The sequence below is a fragment of the Heliangelus exortis genome, chromosome 28, assembly GCF_036169615.1.
Source record: "Heliangelus exortis chromosome 28, bHelExo1.hap1, whole genome shotgun sequence".
Lineage (NCBI taxonomy): Eukaryota > Metazoa > Chordata > Aves > Apodiformes > Trochilidae > Heliangelus > Heliangelus exortis.
This window is the reverse complement of record NC_092449.1, coordinates 5,400,441-5,410,846: the sequence shown is the minus strand read 5'-3', so window position 1 is coordinate 5,410,846 and position 10,406 is coordinate 5,400,441. Positions and strand designations below refer to the sequence as shown.

The window sequence follows — 10,406 nt, the reverse complement described above, 5'->3', positions numbered from 1 at the left end:
CTCCTCGCGCCTCCGCGGCCACGTGCGCTCCGCGTCTTTAAGAGGCGGCCACGCCCCCGCGGTGACGTCACAGACGCCCCTAAGGGGAGGGGGAGAGCGAGGAGGGGATGGGAGGGGGGTCCCGCCCCACGGTGACGTCACAGACCCCCCCTGAGGGGAGGGGAGGGGAGGGGATGGGAGGGAAGGGGATGGGAGGGGGGTCCCGCCCCACGGTGACGTCACAGACCCCCCCTGAGGGGAGGGGAGGGGATGGGAGGGAAGGGGATGGGAGGGGGGGTCCCGCCCCGCGGTGACGTCAGGCGGCGGCGGCTCGGGGAATGACATCACCTGTGCGAGTGGCCGGCGGCGGGCGGGAGCTCGCGCCGCAGTGTCCCCGCGCCGCGGCCCCAGCGCAGCCGTCGGGCGGAGGAGGAGGAGGAGGAAGGAGGAGGAGGAGGAGGAAGGGAGGGGGGGAGGGAGGGCGGCGAGGAGGAGGAGGAGGAGGAGGAGGAGTGCGGCCGCGGCCTTTCCGCGCCCCTCCGCCGGCCAGCATGGGAGCGGGCGGCCGCGCTGCCAGGTAGGGTGGGAGCGCGCTGTATGGAGGTGCGGGGTGGGGGGATGTGAGGGGAGCAGCGGAGCGCGGAGGCTTTGTCATTCGCGGAGGAGAGGTGGGGGAGCGCTGAGCCCGCGTTGTAGCCGGGGGGGGGGGGGGGGGGGGGGGCGGCGCCGGTGGCCGCCCGGGATAAGCGGTGTAGTGAAGGGACGCGGGTGGGTTTCGTTGTGGGGCCGCGGTGTAAAAAGGGGGGGGCGGTGTATTGGCGGTGAGGATGGGCAGGGGTCTGAGCTAGGGAGGGGTCGCGTTATAGCGGGGTGCGCGGTGTAGCGGTTCCGGGCGGGAGGGAGTGTGCGGGGGGCTGGCGTCGAGGGTGGTGTTATAGAGGGGTCTGGAGGAGGGGGGCGACGTGGTTTGGGAGGGGCGTGGGCAGAGGTCTCGGTGCGGGGGGTGCGGCCGGATGGTGCTGAGTGGGGTCGCGTTGTAACGAGGAGTGGGGGGGGGATATGTGCAGGTGGGTGGCACCGGAGAGCCAGGGGCGTGTTATGGGGGGGGGGGGGGGGGGGGGAAGGGGCCGCGCTATAGCGGGGGGTGCAGGGAGAGGGCGCGCTGGACCGCAGGTACCAGCAGCGGGGATGTAGCGGGGCTCGGGGACAGGGGGGACACCGGGAGACTCTGGAGCCCCGGGGTGTGGAAGGGTTTCCAGTCCCACGCCGCGGTACCGCTCCGGGGGAACCCTTGCTCGGTGCCACCTCCGTGCCCGGGACATGCTCTGGGTTCCCTTCCTCGCTCCCAGTCCCCCCTGCTCCTCCTGTGCTCTCCCCTCGCTGCCGCCGCTCGCCCTGTCCCCGTGTCCCCCCGTGTCCGTCCCCCCCCCCCCCCCGGCCACCTCTTCCCGAGCGCTGACCCACGGGAGAGGATTTTTGGGGAGGCTGACATCATCCTTCTGCTCCCCCGGAGCACCACCACTGTAAGACCCCCTCCTTCCCCCGTGCTGGGGGTGGCCGCTGTCCCCTCTTGGTGGCTTCCCGACCTCCCGGCGTGTGCGGAGGATGCTCCGGTGGCAAAGCCGCTGTTGGTCTCGGAGCAGCATCGCGGGGATGTGAGGATCAGAGGAGATGTGGGAGCGTTCCCTGGGGTGATGATGCAGCTTGGGGACACTGCTGTGCCCCCCCGGGATATGCCCTCACCCCACTCCAGACACCGGTGGCCCCACGGGTCCCTTGTCCTCCCCACCAGCTCCGGAGCTCATCCTGAAGTGGGTTTCACTCTGTTTCTCCCAGCTCCGCGGTGGCCCGGTGACAGTGACAGCAGCAAGGAAGGGACCTGGGTCACCCCAAAACTACCCAAGCCCTGTGTTGGAAGGGGGGGTGTCCCCACCCTTGCGCTGGGGTGAACTGCTCTGGTGACTGAGGGACACCCCTGGGATTGGTAGTGGATGTTTTCCATCTGTCCCTAGGGTTTTGGGGTGAAATCCTGAGCCCTGAGGGCTATCCCACAGCAGGTGACATCCTCCTCTGGTGTTCTCTGGGCTGAAAGATGTCACATGGAAGGTGGAAACCCTCCCAACCCCTAAAAAAATATTTGGAAGATTAATGGTGTTTGTGTTTCACTGGGAGGATCCCACTCTGGTGTCTTTCAGGAGCGCAAATGGTGTAGATGGGATAAGAGGGGGAATAAAAAATGCTGGTGAAGAGGTGACACCTGTGGGAGGGGTTCTGGGCTCTGTGGGGACAGGGGTGCACCCCTCCCAGTGGGTGCTGCACCACCCAGGGTGGGGAACAGCTCCACTCTTGGGGCGTTCACCCTCTCCAGGTTCTAGGAGGCTTTGCCTTTTCAGAAGATCTTGCTGGGGCTGGGAGGAAAAAGTGGATTGGGTTGAGGGGTTTCCAGCCCTTCCTCCCAGCTGGGAGACCCCAGTGAGATGCTCCTGAAGTGTCCCCTCCCCAGGCAACCCCCTTCTAAATTTGTTCCCCAGGGACACCCGCAGCTCCCGGGCTGCCAGTGCTGCCTTGAAGCTCTACTCGGGCAAGGACCCATGTTCTGAGGACCAAATTATTATGGATTTGTATATTCCCCCCCCCCCCCCCCATGTTTTGGAGATTGTGTGGCTGCAACTGGGCTAGGGGAGCCGGTGGTGTGACCTGAAGGAGGACCTGCTGCAGGGGATGAGGCTGCTTGTCCCCATCTCCTTGTGGTGGAGAGGGTAGAAAAAAACCCCTCACATCTGGGAGCTGAACATGAAGGTGGTTGGGTTCAGCAGAGCATGTGCTGATGTGGGGACCCTCCTGTCCTTCCCTGGGAGGCCAGTGTCCCTCCTCCTGCCAAGCTGATGGTGGGAAAGCTGTTAATTATTCCCTGCCAGATTGACTTCTAAATTAACGAGTTTGCTGGCACTCTCCTCCTCCTTCCTGTGCGTGGTGAGTGCCCATATTTTAAATGGGGAAAAAAAAAAAAGTCATAAATACTTTGAGTAATGCGAGAGGAGCTTCCAGTTGAAGCTGTGCCACTGCAGGGGGATAGGGGTGTCCCTCAGCGGAGCCACTTGTACCCTTGGGAGATGGAGGTGATGGGGGACAGGAGGTCCTCCAGTCCTCTGGCATCAGGATAGGGTCAGGTTCTTTGTGTCCCCTGGGTCTCTGTCCCTCTGGTCCCTGGGTTTTGTGAACATGAGGTTGATAAAGGCAGTGTCATCCTGGGGTGTCCCCTCTGTGTCCCCTGTCTCACCCCAAGGGGAGTGGGTTTGCTCTGCCTTAGGTTCTGAGGAGTAACTGGTGTGATGTGTTGCCTAAGAGGGAAAATGTGCCCTTGATCTTCTCCAGGAGTGTGGGTTCTTGTTAGGTCCTTAATTCTGCTGCTGCTTTGAGGAGAGAGGTGGGAATGAGGGTGAAGGGACCCCTGAGGTCCAGCCAGGTTGCGTGTCCAAGAAGATGATGTGGCCACAAACTGGGGAAACTGAGGCTGGAGGAGGTGTGTATGTCTGGGGAGTTGTCATTTGTCATAGCACAGGAACAACCTGGCACGCTTCCCTGAAGGGCCTGGTCCACATTTTGAGGTGTCAGAGCCTTTTTTGAGGCTCTCCCACCTGATGCTGCTTTGAGGTCCCTGAATACAGCCAGGCACTGGGTTGGCTGGGCAGGAGGTGAGTTGGGATGGATGCTCCCTGTGGTTCACTGGCCTTGAGCCCAGCACGTAGGGGGTGAAGGTCCCATCCATCACCTCAGTGCAGAACAACTTGAGGAGCAGACACAGGTTGAACAATTTATCCCCACGGTGTGTGAGGTTGTGTGGTTGCTGGGTCACCGTGATGGGTGCAAGCTGTTGCTGGTGGCCTGGCACCGTGTGTAAATTTGAATTACACTCTGTTCCCAACTAAAATTTTTTTTTTTTTTTTTTTTTTTTTTTTTGCATTGCAGAGATAACAAAATCCCCAGTGTAGGATTCCCAGCTAACGCCAAGCAGACCTTACCCGAGTCAGTGTGGGCAGTGTGAGCGGATGGTAAGGAGAGAGGTGTTTCCCTTGCATTAAGAAGGTGCTGCTAAGTAGTTTAATCCACTGTTGCTGAACTTTGAGCTTTAAATTCTTCTTATGAGAGTTGATAAGAACATGTGTATTATTCGTAAGCCTCTCCTCAAGAAAAAAAAAAAAAAGGAAAATCTGCAAATTACTTCAGTTAAATATCATTGCTTCAACAGCTTGAAAAATGCACCTAACTTTCTGCTTTAAGTAATCTCCCTTGGCTCAGCTTCCTCCATCCACAAAGCTCTGCTTCCAGCTGCTAGTGCAGGGGGCAGTGGAATTGGGGTTGGGAGTCCTGGGCTTTGCTCCAGGCTGGCGACTCCGGGAATGATCCTCGTAACTTTCTTCATTTTGCAAATATCTGTATATTAAAAAAACGCAGCCAGGCTGGGCAGGCTGCACAGCTTCTGGCTGAAGCAGTATTATTTTTTAAAACTTGTTGTTGATTTTAAACTCCTGAGCCCCAGAGTGGTAAAGCTCAGGCCAGTTTCCTTTCTGCAGAGTTTATTACACAATAAGCTGAAACAATCCAAGGGCTTGTTAGACTTTTTTTTTTTTTTTTTGCTCTTACCCTCTCTTTCTGATTGTCTGCTTTATAACTTGACTGATTTTATTTTTTTCTTTGACACCAACCTAGCAAACTGGAATTTTTTTTCCCCGTCTTTTTTTCCCTCCCAGCCTTCAACTTGTAAACCCTCTAGATATCTGGATCTGATCCAACACAATTTTCTTGGACTTTTCTCTTTTTTTTTTTTTTATTTTTCTCACCAGCTTGGGTATCATTGTCTTGGTTCAGAAATTTATTGAGCCTGGTGTTCCTGTTGCAATACCCTGCACTGTCAGATTATTTGCTGCTCCTCTGAGAAAGCCCTTGCAAGAGCTTTGTCCCCAGCACACAGAGCCCTTTGGCCATGGCCTACTGCAACCCCAACATCATCTGAAAAAAAGTAATTTTTCAACCCATGTTGCCCTTTTGATGTCACTTGTTACGGAGCTGGTTGGAAGCTGGGTTTCTGTAGACTTTATTTACTTTTTTTTATCTGTGAAGCCTCATGGCTCCCACCCTGCCCTGCTCCCTGTTCCCACACAGAGCAGCACACCCAGGGAGGAGGTGGAAAAAGTGTCCTGGTGTCCCACAGGGATACCCAGGCAGGAGGAGGGACCACACATGGGTGCAAGGAGAGTGGAGTGGGCTGCACTCAGAGCTGAGGATGTGACAGGAGATGCAGATCCTCAGAGGTTCTTAGGGATGCTCTGCTCAGTGTCTGCAGACAAAGGATTGGTGACAAAGGTGACAACAGCCCAGCTTGTGGGGCTGGAGGACACAGCAGGACCAAATGCTGGGGTTTCTCCCCAAGCCTGGGGCTTGCTGGCTCCATCAGGGACTTCTGTCCCCGGCTCCAGGAACCAAGACTTCACTGTATCCTGATCCAACCATCCTGCTGCACCCTAGGCTGCTTGGAACTCACCTGGGCCTGTACACCTTGGGTTTGCAAAGCTCTGGAGATTTTATTTTCATCATTGTTCTCATCCATACATTAGCATAGCTCAAGCCAGTGCAGCTTGTGAGGCTTTGCAATAACGTCCGTGCTCTATTTCCCTGGCATCATTTGCACAATTAAGAGCTGCTCTAGATTAGAAAGCAGATCTTAGTTTGTCTAAACAGGTTTAAAAACCTATCAAATTAAACTGGGCCAGGCAACTTGTGTAATGTGCACACCTAGATTGGTTTAACATTTGCATAAATCAGATTAAATTGGGGCTGTGGGATGGTTTAGGGTAGGAAACCTGTGGTTGTTTCTGCCCAGCTCCTGGAGGTCTCTGTTCCTGCCGTGGTCTTGGGGCTGGTTTTGCAAAGCAGCAGCTGAATCACTTGTTTACAGCATCGTTTGGTAGCTGATTGCTCTATATGGTGCTGACTTAGGTCAGACCAGAGGGCTGCAGTTTGGCTGTGATGTTGCAAGCAACTGGGTTGCCCCCAGCTTCATGGGGATGTCCTAATATAGGAGGAAACCTGATGGTCAAGTGGCTTCTAATGGTGCAATTCAGGAGGTGGGAGGGTGGATGGCTGCTTGGTGGAGGTCTGGATCATGGCTGGTTTGGCTGCAGCCATGGTTTGCAATGTGTGATGGGTCTGTGGGTGGTTTGCAAGGAGGGTCTGTCTCTCGGGGGGGATTTTTAAGTCCACTGGGGTTTGAGTAGTGAAGCATTCATGTGTGAGTCCATACGTGGGGAACACAACTCCTGGGGCTTCTGCCTCTCCTGCTGCTTCGGTCCTGGGGCATCTTGGATGTGGCCCCAGGGGAACTTGGGGGTGGGAATGCAGCTGGAATCCCACTTTTGAGCGTTGGATCTCCCCCAGTTAGCCAGTTGAAGAGCACAACAGGTAAGCTGGGCTGCTCAGCCAGGTTCACTCTTTTCTGTGCTTGCTGCTGTGTTCCTGGGATGTGGTGGATGTGTGTGCCAAAGAGATGGATGAGTTGAGAAACACCAGATCCTAACTTCAGAAAGGCTCCAGCTTTACATAATGCTGCTTTCAGGGTTTGTTTGCCCCACTTCCCCTTCTGTTTGTGGGTAGCAAGCACATGATGCAGTGTGGAGTTACACAGGGTGACTATGTGCTTGCTCCAGGACCAGAAGGCACGAGGCTGGAGGCAAATTGCTCCCGAGTCCTCCTGCTTGTAACCACTGAGCTGGGGTTGCAGCTGGTGGGAAGGAGAGGGAAGGGTATGGTGTGCTGGTATCTGTGTGGCTTCTCAAAATGCAATAATCCTACCTCAGGAAAAGAACAGCCTGAATGAAATTAAGCATGTTGTCTCTCTGTGGGGCTTGAGTCACCAGTCCCTCCCTCCGAGCTGTCAGTGAATTATTTTCTTCATGGTGTCCTATATCTCAATCAGTGCTGCTAATAATTCTGGAGATTATTTAAACCTAAAAGGCTCCTTTCTTAAAAGTCTTCATGGTGCTTCCCTCCATTTTGCTTTTGTGAAGACAGCAGAGATGGGCAGGGGACCTTCTTGCCGCGCTGCATCGCGCACATGTGTGCAGACGCGTGCAAAATCAGCAAGAAGCGGGGATTTATTTTTTCAAACCCATCTTCAGCTCTGATACCCATGAAACACAGATGGGTGCCTCTTCTGGCTCACACCGATCAAGGTTTCCCTCCTGCTGCTTCTTTCCTTTGTTTACTGCGTGTCACTGTCACTCCCTGCCAGCGGCTTCCACGCTTTTCCCCATCGGCTGCGAAGGGGAGGCGGAAGCTGAGCAGCAGTTTCCAGGTGAATCTCCTGTGTCACCCCCAGAAAGCTGAGCACCAGTTTCCAGTGAAGCTCCTGTGTCACCCCCAGCTGAGCAGCAGTTTCCAGGGAAGCTCTCTTGTCACCCCTGGCCAGCATGGCTCAGGATGCATGGATAGCAAAGGTGATGGGCAGAGCCATGTCCTGCTGGCAGCTCCAAGGTGGAAGAGGCAGGTGGGGACCACACTGTCCTTTCCTGCCTATGGGAGGGGATGTGCCCAGCATGGAGGGGTGGCAGGGACAGTGAGGTGTCAAAGCAATTTGGTGCTTCTCAGGATGCTGTGGTTTCCACCAACAAATCGTGGTCCCCTAGGATGGCTGCTGTTCCCTCCAGGCAGATGGTGAATGTACCCAGGCCCCCTGGCAGAAGGGACAGATGAGGCTGAGCACTGCAACACAGCACCCACACCTACAGGCAGGTGACCAATGGCCACCTAGAAGCAGGCAGGCTGGTGGTCAGGCCATCTCCAGGTGTGACCTGGTTGAGCTGAACACCCTGTGGAGAGCAGGGGATGTTCCAGAAACTGAGCAGCACCTGAGCATCGTTGTGGTCAGCACATGGGGTTTGCATAGTGCAAACCAGTTCATGAAACCAAATGTCCCCTGATCCCCTGCCATGGGGTGACCAGTGGTGGCACAGTCCTCAGCCTGGGGTGTTTTATACTGGACCATCATCCATCGTGAGTGGAGGCTGCAGAAGCCTCCTGGTTGTCTCCTTCCCTCCCAGTCGCCATTTTATTTTTATTAAACGTTTATGTACAACTGTACACTAACCTATAAAAATTAGTTTAGGATCACTGCCAAGAAAATCTCTGCAGTGCCTTGTGGGTAACTCCCTGTGAATTACCATAAAAGCTGTAGTGCTGAGGCTGCCGTGGCAGTTGTGAGGATGCCAGTCATAATGCTCTGTATTTAAAATTCAGATGAATGTGTAATGCCTTCATGTCTGGATTGCAGCAGCTTGGAGGATTTCTGGCATCCCTGCTCTGTGTGCTGCTGCACCCACTCTTGCTTTTTTTAATGCCTTCATGTGCTCTTCCAGTGTTTTGCCTGATTGCAGAGTGCAACAGGTAGGGAAATGTGGGCTGGCCATGCTTGGAGGGAGAGTGGTTTCTGATAGCTTCCTCCCAGGAGAGACAAGCCTCCTGCTTCCATTCAGCCAGCTGCAATATTTCACTTAAGGGAAAAGCCACTTGGTAACCCTTCCCATGCACATCCTGTGCCTTGGACGTTCTGTTTCCAAGGGCACTTTTATTTCTGGTGTGCTGAACACCAGGACCTGAACTTGGTGAACAAAACACTGCCCTGATGCTTGGCAGAGCCCATATGAGGGGGATCACTCTGCAGGCTCACCAGTTAGTGTTGCTTCTCTCTGTGCTCTTAGAAATATGAAGTGCTTTTTTCTTTTTTTTTCTTTTTTTTTCTTTTTTTTTTCTTTTTTTTTCTTTTTTTTTCTTTTTTTTTCTTTTTTTTTCTTTTTTTTTCTTTTTTTTTCTTTTTTTTTCTTTTTTTTTCTTTTTTTTTCTTTTTTTTTTTTTTTTTTTTTTCCTTTTCTTCTTCTCTTGCTGCTGTTTTTTCTCTGGAGCAGTGACCCAAGGTGACTGCAGGTCTCCCTAGTGAAGCCTCGACTGAGGAGCTGCTCTGCTGGGTGGGGGTGTTTGGCACAAGGTGTTGCTCGTCTTCTGCTGGGCATGATGGATCATTTCATTTAAATTTCCCTGAAATATAATATTCATCACAGTGTCAGTGTCCCACCTTCATTATAGCTAACTGATAAACATCTCTAATCGGAGAGCGATCTCTCCACCCTGCCAGAAGCTGCCTGGGGATAATGAATACATTTTTGGAGCTGGGAGGGGGTGTCTCAGGGATGTGCTCCTGCTCTCCCACCCATCTGTGTGCAGAGAATTGTTTGCCTGGTTGATAAATAAAGCAAGGAGCAAATCAGTTTTCCCTCCAGGTATATTGGTGGCATTTGTATGTGGCTGTTTCTCTTCAGGGCTCTAAAATGGTGGCAGTTCAGATGTAACCTGGTGTCTCTGGAAGTACAGGGTTGGGTTGGTTTTTTTCTCTTTTGTAGCACCCCAAAGCAGCTGAACCCCCACCCTGCTGGGCTGCCTCTATTCCCCCCCCACCAGGGCTAAATCCCTGCTGCTGCTCCAGCTGGATTTTAACAGAAAGGGATGCAGCTGCACGATGGCTCTCACAGGGTGCTGGGACAGGGTGCCTGCAGGAAGGCACAGACCATGTCTGGTTCAGATCAGCTGTTTTATCCCAGAACAAGCCTGGGAGCATGCAGGACCCAGCGCAAGTCCTGGGAGAAGTTGAACCACCAGCGGGCTGGCAAGGGCTGTGGGATTCAGGGCACACAGCATAGCCTAGCGTGGGGGCTTCTGCATCCCTCCACTGCCAGTGGCTGGGGAGCATCCATCACAGCACCCACATCCCAATGGCTCAGCTGCCAGCCTTGGCCACTCTCTCCAAAGCAAAGGTGATGTCTGCCACGCCCAGGAGAGAGTTTTTGCAGGTGTGGGAGATGGTACCTGCTGATCCCATATGCCATTGGGACTGCCCTGTTTCTGCAGGAAGAGTTGTTGGCTAATCATCCTCTGAATTCCTTTTGGGAAAGACCCCAGAGGTTCTGGGTAACCATCTCCTGATCCTCTCTGGGGTTTTGACCTTCAGCATCAGAATTGAAGTGTGATGAGTCCCCAGAAGCTGCTCCTGGGCTGCTCCTGTGGAAAGGGTTTTCCCCTCCCCGTGTCTCCACTTGTGTCTCCACTTCCTGTTCCACATTTGACACAGAACAAGCTGAATTTTCCTCTGGTTTGGGATTTCCTGTCACCTCTGATGCTCTGCAGTGCCCAGGCCCTGTGACTCTCAGCCTCTTTCTCTTGCAAAACCTATCAGAAGGAGGAAAGTTCACCCAAATCTGGAGACTCTGGATGCTGCCCCCCATAACTGCTGCTCCACCACCTGAGCCCTGAGGAGAGCAGCTGAGCAAGTTTCCAGCTAACTCCTCCCTGAAACGACTTGTTGCACCATGCTGATAAGATGA

At 54.1% G+C, this 10,406-nt stretch overlaps 1 protein-coding gene across 19 annotated transcripts in view; it reads left to right on the top strand.

Annotated features, from left to right (window-relative positions):
• The first annotated feature begins 451 nt into the window (after nucleotides 1-451).
• PTPRS (protein tyrosine phosphatase receptor type S) overlaps nucleotides 452-10,406 on the top strand; it is a 156,473-nt gene continuing 146,518 nt past the window's right edge. For 9 of the 19 annotated variants that reach the window (XM_071727895.1, XM_071727897.1, XM_071727903.1 and 6 more), the window contains exons 1-2: nucleotides 452-556; nucleotides 3,949-4,031. The gene's annotated coding sequence lies outside the window, so the exon portion shown is untranslated. The remainder of the gene's footprint in view (nucleotides 557-3,948; nucleotides 4,032-10,406) is intronic. The other 10 variants (XM_071727909.1, XM_071727906.1, XM_071727905.1 and 7 more) reach the window with 2 other exon arrangements.